The sequence below is a fragment of the Monodelphis domestica genome, chromosome 2 (genome assembly GCF_027887165.1).
Source record: "Monodelphis domestica isolate mMonDom1 chromosome 2, mMonDom1.pri, whole genome shotgun sequence".
NCBI classification, from domain to species: Eukaryota; Metazoa; Chordata; class Mammalia; order Didelphimorphia; family Didelphidae; genus Monodelphis; species Monodelphis domestica.
In genome coordinates this window covers 458564330-458583137 of record NC_077228.1, presented here as the reverse complement: position 1 = coordinate 458583137, position 18808 = coordinate 458564330, and the positions used below count along the sequence as shown (strand labels likewise).

General features: G+C 41.7%; 1 long non-coding RNA gene and 1 other non-coding gene across 2 annotated transcripts; both read right to left on the bottom strand.

The window, feature by feature from the left end:
- Positions 1-317: 317 nt before the first annotated feature.
- LOC130457492 (uncharacterized) lies at positions 318-17809 on the bottom strand. Its single transcript, XR_008916736.1, has 2 exons — positions 16987-17809; positions 318-8877 (listed from the first exon to the last, which is right to left on the bottom strand). It is a non-coding gene; the product is annotated as an uncharacterized LOC130457492 (long non-coding RNA).
- Positions 8350-8434, bottom strand: TRNAR-UCU (transfer RNA arginine (anticodon UCU)). Its single transcript is given in 2 exon segments — positions 8350-8385; positions 8398-8434. It is a non-coding gene; the product is annotated as a tRNA-Arg (tRNA).
- Positions 17810-18808: the final 999 nt, after the last annotated feature.

Genomic DNA, 18808 nt, shown 5'->3' with positions numbered 1-18808 from the left:
AAAAAAATTAATGCCTGTACAGTTCTTCCCTTTCCCACCCAGTCTTACCTTCTCCTCTTCTCTCATCTCCTAATAAATAAATGATAATTTCATCAATAACAAACATTTATCATACATAATCTATTTAATATATTTTTTATGTTGTAAGTGCTATGAATAGAAAATTTATCATTTATATATTTATTATTATATTTATTAATAAGGACTAAGAATACAAAAAAATCCCTCAAAAAGCTTACTGTCTATAAAAGGGCCAAAATATATATACAAATAATTACTGACCTGGCTAAATTAAAGAATAAAGAAAAAGAGAATGCTTGTATTCCATGAACTACAATTTATTAATTTCAATACAAACCAGTGATGAAAGGATATAACAAGGATAAGTATAGAGAAAAAATTTCCAGTAGGATGCCCCAGGGAACTGTCCTTTATCTTGTACCATTTATAACAATGGCTTGGATAACGGCAAAGATTGAATATTTATGAAATCTTCAGATGACAAAAAAGCTGAGAAGAATGATGCTTTGAATAATAAAGTTGAAACTTCCAAAGGACCTAGAGCAGTGAGCCAAAACTAATAAGAGGAATTAAATGTCTTTAAGGCTTTAATAAAGTCTTACACTTGGATTAAAAAACAAACAAGCAAACTTCACAAGAGAAAAAGGATTATTTCCATATTATTTATTTTTGTAAGTGAATAATCTTATAAAACTCAAACCCCTAAACATATACCCATATACACAAATGATAAATCATATGCTTTCATCTGCATTTCTACTCCAACAGTTCTTTCTCTGGAGATGAATAGCATTCTTTGTCCTAAGTCCCTCAGGTATTGCTGTTAGTAGTAGAGTCTATCACATTTGATCAGCCCACAGTGTTTCAGTTACTGTGTACAATGTTTTCCTGGTTCTGCTTATTTCACTCTGTATCAGTTCATGTAGGCCTTTCCAGTTCTCTCTGAAATCATCCTGTTCATCATACAATACAATAGTGTTCTGTCACCATCATATGCCACAATTTGTTCAATCATTCCCCAAGTGAGGGACATTGCTTTAGTCTCCAATTCTTGGCCACCACAAAAAGAGCAGCTATAAGTATTTTTGTACAAACAGACCCTTTCCCATTTAAAAAAAAAAAATCTCTTTGGGATACAGTCCTAGCAGTGGTATTATTAGATCAAAAGGCACGCATTCTTTTATAGCCTTTTGGGCATAACTCCAAATTGCCTTCCACAATGATTGGATCAAGAACAAGGATTTATTAAAGCACCTACAATATTCCAGGAATTGTGCTAAATGCTTTCCAGATATCCTATTTGATTCCCCGAACCACCCTAGAAGATAGGTGCTATTATCATTCCCATTTTACAGATGAAGAAAGTGAAGCAAACAGAGATTAAGTGATTTGCCCAGCTAGTCAATGTCTGAAACTGAATCTGAATTCATCTTCTTGCCTTGGAGCTCAAGGTTCTGTCCACTTCAATGTCTAGCTGAATGGAGAGGCATAGCTAGGTAAGAACCTCCCTGGAAAAGATCTCTATATTTTAGAGAACTGCATACACTATCAGTCAATAGTGTAACATAGCAGCCCACAATGCTAATGTGATCTTAGGCTTCATTAAGAAAGGAAAAATTTTCGGGAATAAGGAGATGATAATCTCATTGTGCTTTGTTCTGGTCAGATCGCATTGAGTTCAGTTCTGGAAAGGACTTGTCAAGAAAGGCATTGATAAACTGGAGAGTATTACAAATGGGAAACTATTTGATTAAATGCTATATGAGAATTAATCAATTCAATCCATCAACAAGCATTTATTAAGCTCCTATAAGGTTAATAACCCTATTAAAATTTTAATCTGGGGAGTAGTTAAGTAGCACAGTGGATTCAGCCCAAGGCCTGGAGTCTGCAGGACCTGGTTTCAAATCTCACCTCAGGTATTTCATGGATATATGACCCTTGGCAAGTCACTTAACCTTAGGCTCTTCTGCTTTGGAATCAATACTTAGTACTGATTCTAAGACAGACAAGAAGGGTTTTAAAAAATTAGTTTAACATAATCTGTTCTTGATGAAATCTTGCAACCTTTTTGACCCCTTATCTAGATATCCATCAGCCATCTTCATTCTAGAATTTCTCTAGGAATGGAAATTGAGGTCATTGATTTAATTTGTAGACTCTGTTCTGTTTCTCTTAGTTGAAAATCAGAACATTTGCCTTTCTGCAATTGTGTGAGAGAGAGGTCTTATCTTCCACAATCTTTTAAATATTTCTGATAACGTTGACATTCTCTGAGGTCTCTTCTAATTCTGAGATCATGCAATCCTGAGAGTCACGTGAAAATCCAAACACTTTTAATTTCAGTTACTATAACAGACGTCCAGCGGCTGATATAAAAAAGAATTTTCCTTAGTGGGTTTGGGCTTGAGAAGGAGCAAGGAGTCTGAGAAAATGGGTGATAAATAGACACAGGCAAGTCCATTTTTAGTAATGGATGGCCTTGGTCCCTGATGACATTCTCCTTAGAAAAATAATTAAAGGAAAATGTGAGAAGTAATGGAACACGTGGAAACAAGAGTTCCTAGATAGAAAATAGGATAAAAGTATCAAGTGTGAGAATGAAAAATCCAAGAGAGAAAATCCAATATCCATACATCATTTATATTTCTTAGATGTGAATATGCTTGGAATGCTACAGTTACAAATCCAATGGAGAGCAATATAAACAACTCCCTTCTCCCAGTAGAGAAATAGAGGACCAAAGGTGGAGAATGAGGCATGCATTGTTGGCAAGCACAGCTTCCAGTCCTTTCAGGACCCAAGAATAGTGTTTAATTGGCTCAAGTGACTTGAAGCTATCTTTTACTTCCTCTTTACTTCTCTTGGGTATCCATTCCCTGTTCTCCATTTTTGTTTCATTTCCAGTGTGAAAGCCATCCGTTCTTTGGATAGAGAAAACAGGAATTCAGCATTCTGCCTGACTCTGTTGCTGGTTGTCAGGTCCCCCTACTTGAAAACAAGCTCCCACTAATTCTTTGTTCCTTTCCTTCCCAATTTAGCTTTGGGAGAAGAAAAAGTGTTCTTAGCTTACCTTATCAACCTCAGCACGTTCTAAGCTTTGGTTCTCTAGGCACTATTTTTATAGAACCATGACATGCTCTTATATCCTTCCACTATTACCTGATCTTGCTTCAATCTTCTATATGCTTCCTTGTTAAATCCAAGTTGGATGATGGGGTAGAACACCATCTTCCTGGGAAACCTGGGTTAGGTTAGTTTTTCCTCTGGAAGATGAAAACGCTGTCCCCAGGACTAGATTGGCCCAGGGACCAAGTTTTGAATTCTTCCTACTCAACACAGCTTCTCTGGTAGCCTTTGACTATACTGTTGGGGCTTCCTAGTCAGCTAAGGGCATAAAAAAAGGCTCCATCCCAAGGCCAAGTATATTGCCCCATCTTGCCCTGTTGACCAGATTGGTTTCCCAATGAAGATGAGAGGGGTTGTGTTTTAGCCAAGGTGAGTGCTAGAATGCCTCTGATGAACATTCCTTCCAGGGATGGTTAAGGCAACCTCCTTTTGTTAACTGTTGAATGATCTGAATGTCTCATTCCATCCAATAACTAATCAGAGATAACCTGAGCCAGACCCAGCCTTAAAAGTTAAGTTCTCCATACATTCATGAAGGTCTTGGCAGACAAATCCCATTATTTCTCCAGATTTCTCTTTTTTGTCCTGTGAATTTCCTTCTTGAACATCTCTCAGCTCTCCTGGAATGACTTTTCCTGTGAAATTTTATTCCATGGAATTCCTATTTGGCTAGACCTTCTATAGAAGTACTATTCCATAGTACTCAAAAAAAAATTCAACCAAAATTTATAAAGCATCTGTTATGTACCCAGGCCTGTGTTCACCTCTCCATAAGACCTTTTTTTTTTTAATTTTTATAAACTCTTAAGTTCCATTTTAGAATTAATACTGTGTATTGGTTCCAAGGGAGAAAAGTGCCGTGGTCTCGGGGTCCTACCAGCTTCAGGGGTCCTTGACTAGGTATGGCAACGAAGGTGTAAATGAGTGATGGAAGACAGTTGGAAGTGTCAGCCTGGGCCAGGCTTTGCACAGAAATGCTTTACTAGGCCCAGGGTTGGCTTTATTTTTATACCCAATGATTACATACTTTCTTGGCACACAGCTACATTATTCAACATGCATGTTCAAATGCAGATAATTGGATAAGTGATACATTAACTTTTAACAAATCATTTGATTAACATTCTGTGATCATTCTATATACTTATATCATTACTATTGATTCTGACAACCTACCAAAGCTTTTGCAAAAGATAAATGATTTCATTACATAGGCAGCCTAGCTAGAGGTCAGGTTTTTCATTAACCTATGAGGTGCTTTGGATTGTGGACAATCAAAGAAAAACATTTGTTACTTTTAATAAAATAATCAGAAATTCTAGGATACAAAAACCAAACACTGCTGCCAAGTTGTTTTTTTATATGAGGCTAATCATTTTTTCTAGTGTTTCATGGGGAGTTTCCAAGATGGATTTCAGTTGGTAAATCAAGTCACTGAGGCATGATGTTCCAACCTCTCACTAGAGTGATGGATATACTGGCTTAGGAGAATTTGTTCCAGGCCTGTACATTGAGTGGAGAATTTTGAGTACAGTATTGTTAGAAGTCAACCCATGAGTCTTTTTGGTTTGATTTTGTGTGATCTTTTGGTGATATTCTGGGGGGATGATGTGGAACATTAGTATTAATCCTGCAAGTATTTTGCTCTCATATTATTTTTCCTGAAGCTACGGAGAGAACAATATTCCTGTGATTATTCCAATAGTAAGGAATGTTAGTGAGAAAAGTCACACAGAGGGGGGCTGAGTGGGTATCTCTATCCTTCCTAGGAGCCACTTTGTGACCTCCTGGTTTCCACAGGTGACCATGTCAAAACATTGTGGCTTGATGGCCCAAAGCCGAAGAGCAGTAAGGGCAAGGCAATGGGGGTGAAATGACTTGCCCAGAGTCACACAGCTAGGAAGTATCTGGGGCCAGATTTGAAACCAGGTCTTCCTGTCTCCAGATCTGGCTTTATAGCCACTGAGCCACCCAGCTGCTTCCCCCTCTCCATAGGACTTCCAAAACCTAGAAGCTCACTGCATCTCTGGAGTACTTTTTTTTTTCTTAATCCTTACTTTTGACTTAGAATCAACACTGAGTGTCAGCTCCAAGGCAGAAGAGTGGTCAGGGTTGGGCAGTTGGGATTAAGTGACTTGAGCAGGGTCACATAACTAGGAGTTGGCTGAATCCAAACTTGAACCCAGGACTTCCCATCTCTAGGCCTCACTCTTTACCTACTGAGCCACCTAGCTTCTGCTGGACTTTTATATTACTGATGCAACCCTTCCCACTGGTTGGATGATTCCTCCCTGAATCTCTATTTTAAGGAGCATGAATAGCCCAACCACATCTTCATTCCTCTTCAGGATGCCCTCCTGACTCTAGAATTCCTTCAGGTATCCATCTTTCCCACCCCTACCCCTTTCAGCTTCCTTTGATAAAGAATGGAAGCTCCTTAAGGGCAAAGTCTTTCTGCTTGCATTTATATTCCCTGCCCTTAATATACTGTCTGGCACATAATTAGGGCTTAATGTTTGTTTAATTTGACTTGAAAAAGCAAAGACAAAAATGAAACAGTTCTACCCCTCAAAGAATTTAGAATCTAGTGAGGAAAAGAATGCTTATACTAATGGGAGAACCAAAGGACAATCTGTGAACTGAACTAACCATTCTGGGAGCTAATTAGGAACTATGCCCAAAGGGTTGTCAAACTGTGACACCCTTTGATCCTGTAATATCACTACTGGGTCTGTGTCTCAAAGAGATAATAAAAAAAGGGGGGGGACCAACTTGTGTAAAAATGTTTATAGCTGCTCTTTTTATGGTGGCAAAAAAATTGGAAATTGAGGGGATGTCCATCAATTGGGGAATGGCTGACAAATCATTCTATATGATGGAATACTAATGTGCTGTAAGGAATATGAACAGGATGACTTCAGAAAGAACTGGAAAGACATTTATGAACTGTTGCAGAGTGAAATAAGCAGAACCAGGAGAACATAACAGCCATTCTGTACCATGATCAACTGTAAAAGACTTAGCCACTCTCAGCAATACAATGATCTTGGACAATTCTGAAGGACTTATGACAAAGACTGTTATCTCCCTCCAGAGAGAGAACTGTTGGAGGCAGATGCAGATCAAAGCATCCTTCACATTAGTTTATTTATAGTTTTATTTGGGGGTTTTGATTTTATAGGAGTGTTCTCTTACAACAATGGCCACTATGGAAGTATGTTTTGCACAATAGTACCTGTATAATCCACATGAAATTACTTACCATCTCTGAGAGGGGGGGAGGTAAGGGAAGAAGGAAGAGAATTTAGATCTTATAATTTTCAAAAATGTATGTTGAAAATTGTTATGACATGTATTGGGAAAATAGAATATCTTTGAGTTAAAATTTTTTTAAAAAGAAACAAAGACAGTCTAAGGAGGAAGAAAAGAGGACTAAATCTAGGAAGACGGAGCCAAGTTTCAGGGAGGAGGGAATACATCACCTGAGGCTCAAAAGTAGCTAATAATTCTAAGGCAAAGGTAAGCCTGGAGGTGGAAGGTGGGAGACTGAGACTAACTGGGCTGGAATGTAGAATGTGAGACAAACTGTCATGTGAAATGAGTCTGGAAAGGTAGTTTGAAGTCAGACCATCAGAAATGTCAGTGATCAGATTTAGGCTGGACAGTCTGGCATGTAAAAGTTTTGAAATTTAAAGCCTACTGATAAGCTTGGAATGCCTCTCCAAGTCCTCTTAAGAGCATGCAATGAACTTCTTGGTCTTTTAAAAATGTGTCTTTTGGAACAGATACATGAAATTTTTACTCCTGGGGCTCCTCAGACTTCAGGATCACCACTTGCTCTCTCCTTCCCTTCTGTTCATTATCCTCATGGAGGCTAATCCCTCCACCTTCACTACTGATCTCATTCCATCCTGCCTCCTTCAAGATCTGACTCTAGAAGTCCCCCTCCATCTCTCCCTCACCACGGATCCCTTCCCATGTGCCTAGGATACATTCAGGTGTAGCCAGCCTTAAAAAAAGCAAACATCTTTCACCCTTTTGACCTATGGAGCTATCATCTCATGTCTCTCCATCTCCAGTACTGAAATTAATGGAAAAAAATTGTCTGGACTATTTTCTTACCATCTACTCTTGGAAAAAGTCTGGATGATTGGATTTAATGTTTAGGGGAAAGGTGACAGCTTACATCCTGATACTTTAGATCACCAGAATTTACAAGGATTGCTGAGAGCTTTTTGTTTGGCGCAGTCATTTTTTTTCAAGGTGGAGTATACACTTAAAAAAAAGCCAGTAGCTTCCACTTTAGAATTAATATTATGTATTGGTTCTAAGGCAGAAGAGCAGGAAGGACTAAGCAATGAAGGTTAAGTGACTTTCATAGGGTCACACAGCTAGGAAGTATCTGAGACCACATTTGAACCCAGGATCTCCCTTCCTTCTCTTTTTAGAAGGCAATTCTCCAAGGCCCATGAAAAGGGGAGGCTGGAGACCCTTGACAATTGCTGGCATACTGGGCAGCTCCTTTAGGATTTGGGCCAAGCACACATAATCACCATGGGTAGCCCACACCAAAGGATCTGCCTGTCCCAAGAAGAGAATCTAAAGATCAAGGCTGCCCCATTCACTGCCTGCATGGTCTTGGGAGTCACATACTCTCTCTAGGTCTCAGTTTACTGATCTGTAAAAGGGGGAGAGGATGTAGATTGGTTCTATGCTTGTAATTTCTTTAGCATCAGTTTGCTCATCTGTAAAAGGGGAGAGGATGTAAATTGCTGCTATGGTTGTAACAGTTTGCTTATCGGTAAAAATGGGGGAGAAGATGTAGATTGGACTCATGCTTGCAATCTCTTAGGCCTCACTTTGCTCATCTCTAATATGGAGAAGAGGATATAGCTTGACCAAGGGCTTGTAATCACTCTGGGCTGTGGTCCACTCATCTCTAAAATGAGCATCCCTTAGGTTGGCCAAGACTTGTGCTTGCAGCAGCTAGAAGGAGCCCGACACAGGCGGCAGCCTCCAGGCTCCTCCTTCCTAGCTCCGTCTCGGGTCCAGGTTGGTTGCGCGCAGGCCCGAGGTGCCAGGCCGAGAGCGGCGAAAGGCCAAGCGCGGCGTGGACTGGCGAAAGGGCTACCACGCTGCGGGAGGAAAAGTAGGGGAGATGGGGAAATAAAATTATCTAAAAGGAAAAAAAAAAGGTTGCGACTCCGCCGGGACTCGAACCCGGAACCTTTGAATCCCTTCACCCTCTAGAAGTCCAATGCGCTATCCATTGCGCCACGGAGCCACCTGTTGGATCCGCCGCGCAGCTGCTACATAAAGCCAGAGGCGAGGGCCCTGCTCCCGCCCGCCCGTTTCTGCTGCTATCGTTGCTGCAGTCTGTTGCCTCAGCTCATCGTGGCCGCCTAGCTGCCTGATAGAACCCGGAGTAGACGGTTTCATCACAGTCTCAATCGGAGCTTCATGTTCCAGGGAACCCCGCGAAACCCGAGCCCGCAGCAGCTCCCGCACCCCCACCCCCACCCTCTGGTTCCTCGCGGCTCCCGTCCATCGAACCCCCCCCCCATTCCACCCCTCTGCACCCCCCCCCTTACACCGCCTGCTCGTCAGTCTGGAGCGAGAGCGCCTCCGTGCGGCGACTGTTACGTTACCGCGGGCCGATGGCGCCGCCCCCGGCCTCCTCCTCTACCTCCTCCTCCTCCCGGACCGACGAGCCGCTCCCCACTGACCCTGGAACGATAAGCGGAGGCGGCTGTTAGTCGGGTTTTCGGGACCCAGGCCTCTCCCTTGCAGGCCACTGCGGCTTCTAGGTCAGAGTCAAGTCTGTGTCTCGGAAATGGGCAGTGAGCTCCAAACCGAGGCAGCGGAGAGTGGAGAGGAGCACGTGTGTGTGTGTGCCCCCCACGAGTGTGCGACCAAGATGTGGGGGTCGGATGTAACTGATGGGGCGGGAGGGGAGAAGAGAGGGGTCTTCCAAGTCTGCGAGGAGCTGAATGATGCGGGAGTGCGTGGGGTGTGGGAGCGTGATGCATGCGCGTGAGACAAGGCGCCAGCGGCCGTGCACGCGTGGTAGATAATGTGGGGAGACGGGCGTTATAGGGGACATCTGACCGACGACGTCTACAGGCGTGTGTCCAGAGGAGTGCGTAGATGCCCATTGTTTGCAGGAGGGCGAGTATAGAGACGTGTGCACTTCTGTGTCTGGTAAATCTAACATGGCCTGTGCGGACAGAGGTGCGTATGCACGTATGTGTGTATGCTCACAGTATAAGACGGCTGTAACGGATGACTTCCGGTGCACGCAGGTGCGCACGCGTGCATTTTATGTAACCTGATTGTCGTGTAGAGGGGTGTACCTACAGGCACGCCAGCATTTGCGCTGCACAACGTGACTAGCAACTCCGGGTGTGTGGTCATAGACAGAGGTATAGGACTAGGTAATCTACAATTTAGGTACCCGGCATGCATCTATGTAGAGGAGACATCTGTATATATCCTAAATAATGGGGTGGATGGCAGGAATGTGTGTAGATATTAACACATCATATATGCAGGGCAGTCAGTCAAGGTGACCCAGCGGAGTCAGGAAGACCCGAGTTCAAACCCAGCCTCAGACACTAGCTGCATGACCATAGGCAAGACTTTTAATCCTGTTTGCCTCAGTTTCCTCATCTTGTTCCTACCCCTCTCCCCTATCAGTTACAGAAATGAAATGGCCTTTGGGGATCTTCTTGCCAGAGGTGGTGGTAGCAGGCATTAAATTAACATGACTACGGGGTTACTTACTTCCCTTGTTACCAATAGGAATTTTCACATGGTTATTAAGGGTCAGTTTTATCATATTTTTATCAGGATTTGTGATTTTATCAGAATGGGGAATTTCCTGCATTAGAATTCCCCAAAGATAATTGGCAATTTCTTTGTAATTTACAATCTTGGGTCCCAATACAGCAAATATGACTGAAATAATGTCATGTGGGTTATATATTTACACATATGGGTTCAAGTAGATGTTATATATTCCTGGACTGGTGTGTACCAATGGGTGGAGTGTAGTGGTTTGTGCTTGTATAAGTGAATGGCTTAAAGCTAATAGATGTTGGAGATAAGGCTTCAGCCCAGTCCAAGGCTGCCTTGCTAGCTGCCATGCTGCCTCTCAGGGATAAAAATGTTTTCATTTTTATAGAAATAAATAATAATGCTACAACCTAAACAAAAAAACCCTTTAATGTCACCTGTCGTGGAATGGTCATCTTCCACTGTTCCAGAAGAATAATTTTAGATATCTACCTCCTCTCTACAAATAACAAAAATAATGAATGTAGCATTGTATAAATTCCTTATAAACATAAATATTGTATAAATATAAATGTAATAAATAATAAAATATAAATATTAAGCTGCCAGTTAGTTTGTGTGTTGGACATTTTGATGGTGCTAATTTTGCAGTAGGCTAATCATGTTCTCCTTAATAAAGTAATAGCAGGATAAAGTTCTAATTAAGCACTTTGGAAATCAAGATGTCCAACATACAGTCCCAGGGCTGCATGCAACCCACAGCACTCCCCCACCCACCTGGCCATGGGTTAAAATGCATTTGGGAATTATTTAACAAAATAAGGCCCCACCATGGTTCTCCTGGGATAATTTTCATATTAAATTTGTTCTAGATCTGGTTTTGTTGGTGGCACTGCTGTGGAATATGGGCATGTTATCTGACATGAGGAGAGAGACCTATTGGAGATAGAGCATTCTCTTTCTTGAGAATTGCTTGCAGCCAAATGACTTTTTTACTGACTTAAACCTTACTGAATCAGTCAGCATTTCCCCAACACGATGGCATTAATGTTCCTGACCAGCAGATGGTAGCAACACATTGGATATACATTTAATCCAAAGAGTCATCATTTGCTATCTGCAACATGAATTACTTAAGAAGCCAGGCTCTTTGCATTACTTCATTTTGCTGGGTTTTTTGGTTTTTTCTTTGTTTTTGTTTTTAAACCCTTACCTTCCATCTTAGAATCAGTACTGTGTATTGGTTCCAAGGCAAAAGAGTGGTAAGGGCTAGGCAATGGGGGTTAGTGACTTGCCCAGGGTCACACAAATAGGAAGTATCTGAGGTCACATTTTAATCTAGGACTTTCTTTCTCTGGGCCTGGCTCTCAATTCACTGGGCCAGCCCCCATTTTGTTGTTTATAAGTAAAAAAAAAAACACTGTATATGTTTGGGAGGTACATACTACACTACTGAGGTTTGCGCAGAAGGAACCTTTAAAAAAAACCCAACATGGTTCCTCCACAGATTCCAACTCCTATACCTCATCGGCAACATTGGGTCCTGAGGCTGGGGATAGCACTAGGAGAAAGCCAGGCTCAAGAAGAAGGAATGAGATTTATGGACCAAAAGATCTGTGGATTTCACAGAAGCCCCACATCTATGCCATGAACACTGAACAAAAAAACTAGTTGGTACTGAACACAGTGAGCACTAAGCACCATCAAGAATGAAACACATTAGATTTTAATGAACAGGAAAAGACTTGTTATTGATGTAGGAGTCATCTCTGAGTCAGCTACCTGTACAATCAGACCACTGACTCATCAGGGCAATAATGAGTTGCTGCTTTAAAAAAAAAAAGATTAAGAAAGAAAAGAAAAATAACGAGAAAAGTCTATGGCTATGGCATACAATTTAAATGACCAAATGGTAAATGGATAAAAGAAATGACTATGACGTTGACCATAAGTTTCTTCCACAAATTTAAGCAAATTCATATTGGCTGCTATAACAAACCGAGTCTAAAAAGTGCCTTACTGACTTGTCTTCTGACTTGTCAAGTAGAAAAAAGATGGTTACCAAAGACAACAATGGTTTAGAAGATAAAGTTATCTGTAAAATCTTTAGAAAAACAATGATGTATGATCCTGAACATCTGAGTTATCTCCTCCTAAGGCACAGAGTAGCTAGCAGTGAGGGAGGACTTCAATTGAAGAAAGTTTAGCAACATCTAAGTCAAATCATAGCAAGGTCAATCAAGAATGAAAATGGAAGGATTACAATGAGAAAGATAGCAGGAGAGGACTAGCCTTGAAATATATGCAGATATTCTCTGCCAGCTTCCAATCCAACCATGCAGAAACATTAGGGAGTTGGTTTCTGGCCATGAATTGGTTTGGAACTTGCTTTTGTTATCCAACACATTGTTTATTCCTTCAAGATTTGTGTCAGGTTGGCAAACAGATTCTCTATATCTTTATCCAAGTCATTAATAAAAATACTGAACTGAAATTGACCAAGAACAGAACCCTTCAAAGTTCCATTCCAGAACTCTCTCCAAACTGACATTAATCCATTAATCACCACTGTTAAATTCCAAGGGTTCATTCCTTTCCAAATCCACTTAACTCTATTATCATCCCACCCACATCTCTATATCTTATCCACAGGAATTTTACAAGACTTTGTCAAATGTTTGGCTGAAATGTCTACAGCATTTCCCTGTCCTGCCAGCCTAATATTCCTGTCAGAAAAATGAAATTAGATTAGTTTGGCAAGGCTTATTCTTGACAAAACTATGCTGGTGCTAAGTGATTGTCATTTCCCTTTCTAAATACTCATTAACTAGCCCTTTAACTATGCATTTCTTGAATTTTGTCAGGAATTTGGAATGGGTCCAGTTGGCAAAGGAGATCCATTTAGGTTGTAGGCTTTTGTGCAAGACCAGTCCCTAGACATTGCCTAACCTCCTGCTCTGTTGGCTGGGCATATGTGCAAGCTCCCCCCCTGGAGGACTTGCCTTTCCTATAACTTTCCAGAACCAAATATCCCTCCCTGGTTATAACGCCCCTATGTCTTGTCTCCCCCTATTAGAATATAAACTACTAGAGGGCAGGGACTATCTTCATTTTGATATTTGTATTCCTGGTACTTAGTACAGTGCTTAGCAGAAACCAAGCCATTAACAAATACTTTTTTATTCATTCAGGAGAATATTAATCTGGCAAGTGGTAAGGCTGAACTGGATTGAGGTTTAGTGGGTTGCTAGAGGTGGGGAGAAAACTTTTTGAATACTATATTGAGTTGTCCTTGGTTCTTTGTAGGTTTTCTTACATTCTTTTGCATAGGCATGGTTTATTTGCCCTATGGTAACCAATCTAAGACACAAAGTCACTTGTCTTCTCTTTCTTTTGTACTTTCCCATTGTGTTCAGTATTATTCTGCACTTGGTGAATCCTCAGTAAATGTCTGGCAGGCTGTTTTAGCCTAGAGAGATGTAGTTCCCTTATAATAAACCCAGTTAATTCTAGCCTCTTAGAATCCCTAGTGTCCTTTAAGACTTGGCTCAAGCACATGGAATCTTTCCTATTACCCATCGTGACTAGCGTCCTCCCTTCCAAAGTCATCTTCAGTCTGTTTCACACACCTATATTTGTACATGCTATATTCTAAAAACACTATAAGCTCCTTGGGACTGGTAATGTTTCACTTTCGTCTTTTTGTCCCCAGTGTCTAGCACCTAGCAGACAATTAATAAATGCTTATTGATTCGCTGATATTCTGGAAGGTTCAGTCCCCTTCAGTGTTTAGTCAGAACCTCCTGCTCACCATCAAATCTCCAGAACTGATCGACTAGGTTTTATCATTAATATGCTCCCCTACCCTCTCTTACCTATTTTGTAAGTCATTCCCTTACAACTTTAAGTTTCCCTCTGCCTTCCAGTGTGTCCACTAACTAATAGGATGAACTCATAAATATGCCAAGGGGATGGACTCTTTGGATCCACTTCTATACCATACATGCATCTTTTGTGTCTACAGCTAGGACCAATACATTGAGTTTTAATTAGCTAAATCCTCTAGGAATTAAGAAATAAGTCAGGAGAGGATCAATAAACATTTAGGTACTTTTCCTATTAAAATTAGGAGAGCTAAACTTTAAGTATTCATTAGAGCTTTCAGGACTTTGAATAAGGTTCTTAACAAACAGAATTAACAACTCTGCTGAAAGAGCAGAACCAATCTGATTTATTGTTTAGGGAAACTATTCCAGGAATAACCCATATTCCTCTACTTTCCACTAGTAAGTAATATTAAGAGAGGAGAATGTATCCTATTGAGGATAATCAGTAAGAGAATTCAGTGGGTATCAAAATAGAAAGAAGAAAAAAGCATGTCAGACTTAGTCATTTCTTTTGTCTGCTCTACATAACCTGGTGCAAATAGGCTAGAAAAAAAGGATATATAACTCAAGTTTGAAGATGATTGGAGCCATGCATTCATATCTGATTAAAGAGGAAAGTCTAGGTCAGAGGTTTACAAACATCCAAAGCCTTCAATATTTTTTTTCTATTGTCTCTGTGGAATACTTACCAATAGACCTTTCATCTGAGATACCTCCTCCAGACTCATTCTACACAACTCCCACTCTTAACTAGCTGGGCAAGTTTTCAAAGGGTAGCTGATACTTCTTTCATGGCATCCCTATGAATCTGGGATTTCTAGTACTATTGCACATTAGCCCCCATTAGTGCACTCCCCATTGCTTATTAGCTAGAGTTAGCTATTAGAAAAAGTAATGAGTAAGTAGGAACAGTAAGAATGTTTATTACAACCCCCCCCCCCCCAAACCAGGGAGAGTGGGCTCAAACTTAAGAGAATACTGTACATGTGGATAAAGTCTAAACTCAACTTCAGGCTACTAAAGGTCCTTTTCTGCTTTCATGAATTTCTCACAAAGTTTACCTTAGTGTTTATAGCTCCCTACTGGGCTCATAGGGCAAATCCTGGCTGTCTCCCTAGGCTTGGTCCTCAGACTTCTTATCTTTTCCCTATAGGCAATATTTATGAGTGATCTCTTCAGCTCCCATGGGTTCAGCTATTATCAGCAGCAGATTCTAATCCATATGTATCTATTCCTAGTTTCTTTACCAAATTCTAGACCAACACCACCAATTGCCTCTTAGACATCTCAAATTGGATGTCCCATCTTAAATTCAACATATCTAAAACTTCACTCATTATCATTTCTCCCTAAACTTTCCTCTTTCCCCAACTTTTCTGTTACCATCAAGAAGACCATTACCTTCCCAGTCATCCAGGCTTGCAATTTAGATGTCACCCTTTACTATTCGCTCATATACATCCCAAATATCCAGTCTGTTGTCAAATCTTATGATTTTTACCTTCATACCATATCTCCTATACATTCTTCCACTCAGCTATCACCAAAGGTATAGACCTTTGCATTTTTTTGTCTGACCTACTGTAACTGTCTTCTAATTTGGTTTTCCTGCTTCATCCCCCCCCTTCAGTCCATCCTCTATTCAGCTGCCAAAGTGATCTCCATAAAGCAGAAATCTGAAAATGTAACAAGCAAGTGAGAATAACATGTGTAAAATATTTTGTAAACCTTAGTGAAATACAAACAAAAGCTATCATGGTTTACTGAGGCAGTGTAACATAATGAAAAGTAGACTGGATTTTTTGTCACAGGGAATCTGTATTAAAATCTGTCTCAAAGATCTGCTAGTTGTGTGACCCTAAACAAATCATTACATTTTTCTGAACTTTTTTTTTCATCTGAAAAGTAAGTGTGGTATAATAACTAGTGAACTGACATCAGGGGCAAGAAGATGAGATCAAATCACTCTAGCGACCCCTGTTGGCTATGTGACCCTAAATAGTGACTTATTAAATGACTTTCATCTTTCAGTGACCCATTCAACTCAGTAAGTCTATAAATTGCAGGGCAAGTGAAGCTCTGCATTGGTGGAAGGAATTTCTTCCTTTGCAAATAGCAGTGACATCATAGTCTAGTCCCCCAAACGTGGGATAATAAAACCTTGAAGTACTAACTTAATAGGATTGTTGTGAAGATCAGATGAGATGATATATGTAAAGTGTCTTGGAAACATTTTGGAAAATGCCATATAAATGTCAGCCATTATTATGAGATGCATCCCTTGGGTGGATGTTTCTCTAGACAGGTTCTCCCATGGGCATCATGCCCAACCCTTGCGGATGTAGCTTAGGTTCACCCCAGAGCCTCCAGATAGATTCGTTTTGGATGAATTACACACATGTCTTGTTAAATCTGCCCAATCCTAATCAGACCATATGTGCCCTTTTTAGAAGCCTACCATCATGCCAATCTAGCAAATGCTCAGTTCTGAAATTCACGATTTAAAAGCTTAAGTTCTTCTCATGTCACTCAAGGCAGAATGGGTCCCCCAGAGATGCGATGCCTCACCTGGATCTGGAAGGGATAGAATTTTCCATTTGTCTGATCCAGAGTGGATTCTGGTACCCTGGTACAGGGGCTCTTTCTGACAATTCTCCGCATTGGTCTGAATCCTACCTGAAACCTACCATCTGGGAGGGAAATTCCTCCCCAGTGCCCAGGAACTGTTAGATGATCAACCCTTTGTCTATAGTCTCCCTGGGAAGGAAGCCAGTACCAGGCCAGGGGCCATCTCCTCCTCTGGCCCCTTCCTCCTGCTGTGAAGAAGGATGCCAGCAGCTCCCAGAATGACTGCAGTGATATCTTGTAGCAGCAAGCCATGCCAGAAGGGAGGAAGGAATACTGACAAGGAGGAGCCAGGGGGGATTTCTCTGGAGCTGCTAGGTTTGAGGGGAAAAAAATCCAAAAAACCAATCAGCAAGAAATTGTCCGGGCTCTTGGGCCTTAGAAAATGGAAATGGAAAGGTGGATGAGGGTGAGCATTTGTGGAGGGGGAGCAACTTTAAATGCTGGTGCGAACCCAGGAAAAATCATGTTGGCTGAATAAGAACCCTGAGAAAAAACGTAGCCATAAAAAAAGCAGGAAAGCGCTTACCTTGTTGGATGCATTATTCCTAAAGGCAGGGCTTGCCTAGTCTCCTTGGTCTGGGGAAGTGGCTTGCTTCGGCTGCAGCCGTGTGATGTTGTTGTCGAAGGCTGGCGCAGTGCAGACAGGGAGAGGGAAGGAGGGAGTGAGGGAGGGGGCGGCTGGGCTCCCCGCGGGGAATCGGGGCACGTTTTTCACACGTCTTTTCCACCGAGGGAAGGGCTTGGCAGAGGAGAGGGGAGGATGGGGAGGGTGACAATGTTTGCTTTTAATGAAGGCGATGGCGTTGGAGTCAGAAGCTTTGGAGCTCTCACCACCACTCCAATCCCAGTGTAAAATGCGCTCGTGGCTTTTCCTTCCTGAGAAAAATGTACCCCCCGTACAAAGTGCAATGTGCCTTCAGGCAGCAAGGGAGGAGGTATGGCGATCTGTCTCTGGAAGGAGAGCCCAGTGGGTTGGGGAAAGGGCATTCCCACTAGATTCTTCGGAACTGGGGGCCCACATAGAGGCCCCGTGCCCGTGATGCAGCTCACCCACTGCACCGAGCTTGAGGTGGGAGCTTCCCTTGCCACCCAGAAGGCTGTTGGAGTTCACTGAGTCCAGAAAAGGAGCCTGCAGAAGTTCCTCGAGGGGCTGTGTCCCTCAGATGGGAGAAACGGATTGATCTCTTAATTAGGTTCCCTCGTGGTCTCCTTACTTAGACTGTGAGTTTCTTAAGGTCAGGGACCACGTTCTAATCCCAAGAGGCTCTGCCACCTCCCTCTTCCGTGACCTTGGGGAAATCACCCTCTCTGAGCCAGAGGTCCCTCGTCTGAAAAACGAGGGGTTTGGATTTAATTTGGCCACTAAGGACCATTCCAGCCCCGTGATTCTATGTCCCATGAGAGACTTTCCTGTATCCCACAGCCTAGTAGGTCCCTCAATAAATGCTTGTTAATTGACTGATTAATGGGGAGATAGAACTTACAAATTTTTCTCTATCATAGGCCATTTCGTGGAAGAGCTATATTTACTGATGAAGTGATTATCTCTCTAAAAACCTAAGCACAGAAAATCAGAAACTCAGGAAGGAGTTTATGGACTGTGGTAAATCTAGCTCAAGTGGGCTTTTGCTGAAGAAGGGGGAGGAGGAGAAAGAAAGAACAAGAGGAATAGGGAGAAGAACAGAAACAGCAGGAGGAGGAGGAGGAGGAGGAGGAAAGGTCTCCTAATCAATGTCTCCAGAGAGTATGAAGAAAGCCAAATATAAGGAGTGAAAAGTGTAGGAGGAAAGGAAAGTCTCTGCTTAGGGAGTGAATCAGAGAACAAAGACTTAGTAGGGAGTTTGGTGGAGGAGAGAAGTCTTCTAAGGCCTTTCTGTGATGGTCCAAGTTCTCTGCGTATTTCTTGGTATTCGATGGGTCTAGGAATATAGGTTATGGGGATGCTGATAGTAGTCCGAAGGGCTTGGAATCTTCTGGTGCTTCCTGAAAAGTAAAGGCTCTCACCTGATATGCAGAGTCGGCACTACGCCCTCCAACATGGGTTTGCCCTCTATCACTGCTGGGCATCCGGCCCAAAGATAGCAGACATCGACATATGAATAACCACACTTTTTCTAGTAGCAAAGAATTGGAAACAAAGTAAATGCCCACGAATTAGGGAATGGCTAAATACATTGTATTTTATGAATGTAATGGATTTATTTTTCAAGTAAGAAAGGACATGAATACAGAGTAGCTTGGGAAGGCTTATATGGTCTGATGCAGAAATAAGCAGAACAAGGACAACATACACCACAAGAATGTAAATGGAATGAACCAAAAGAACAACAAAAAGATACTAAACACAA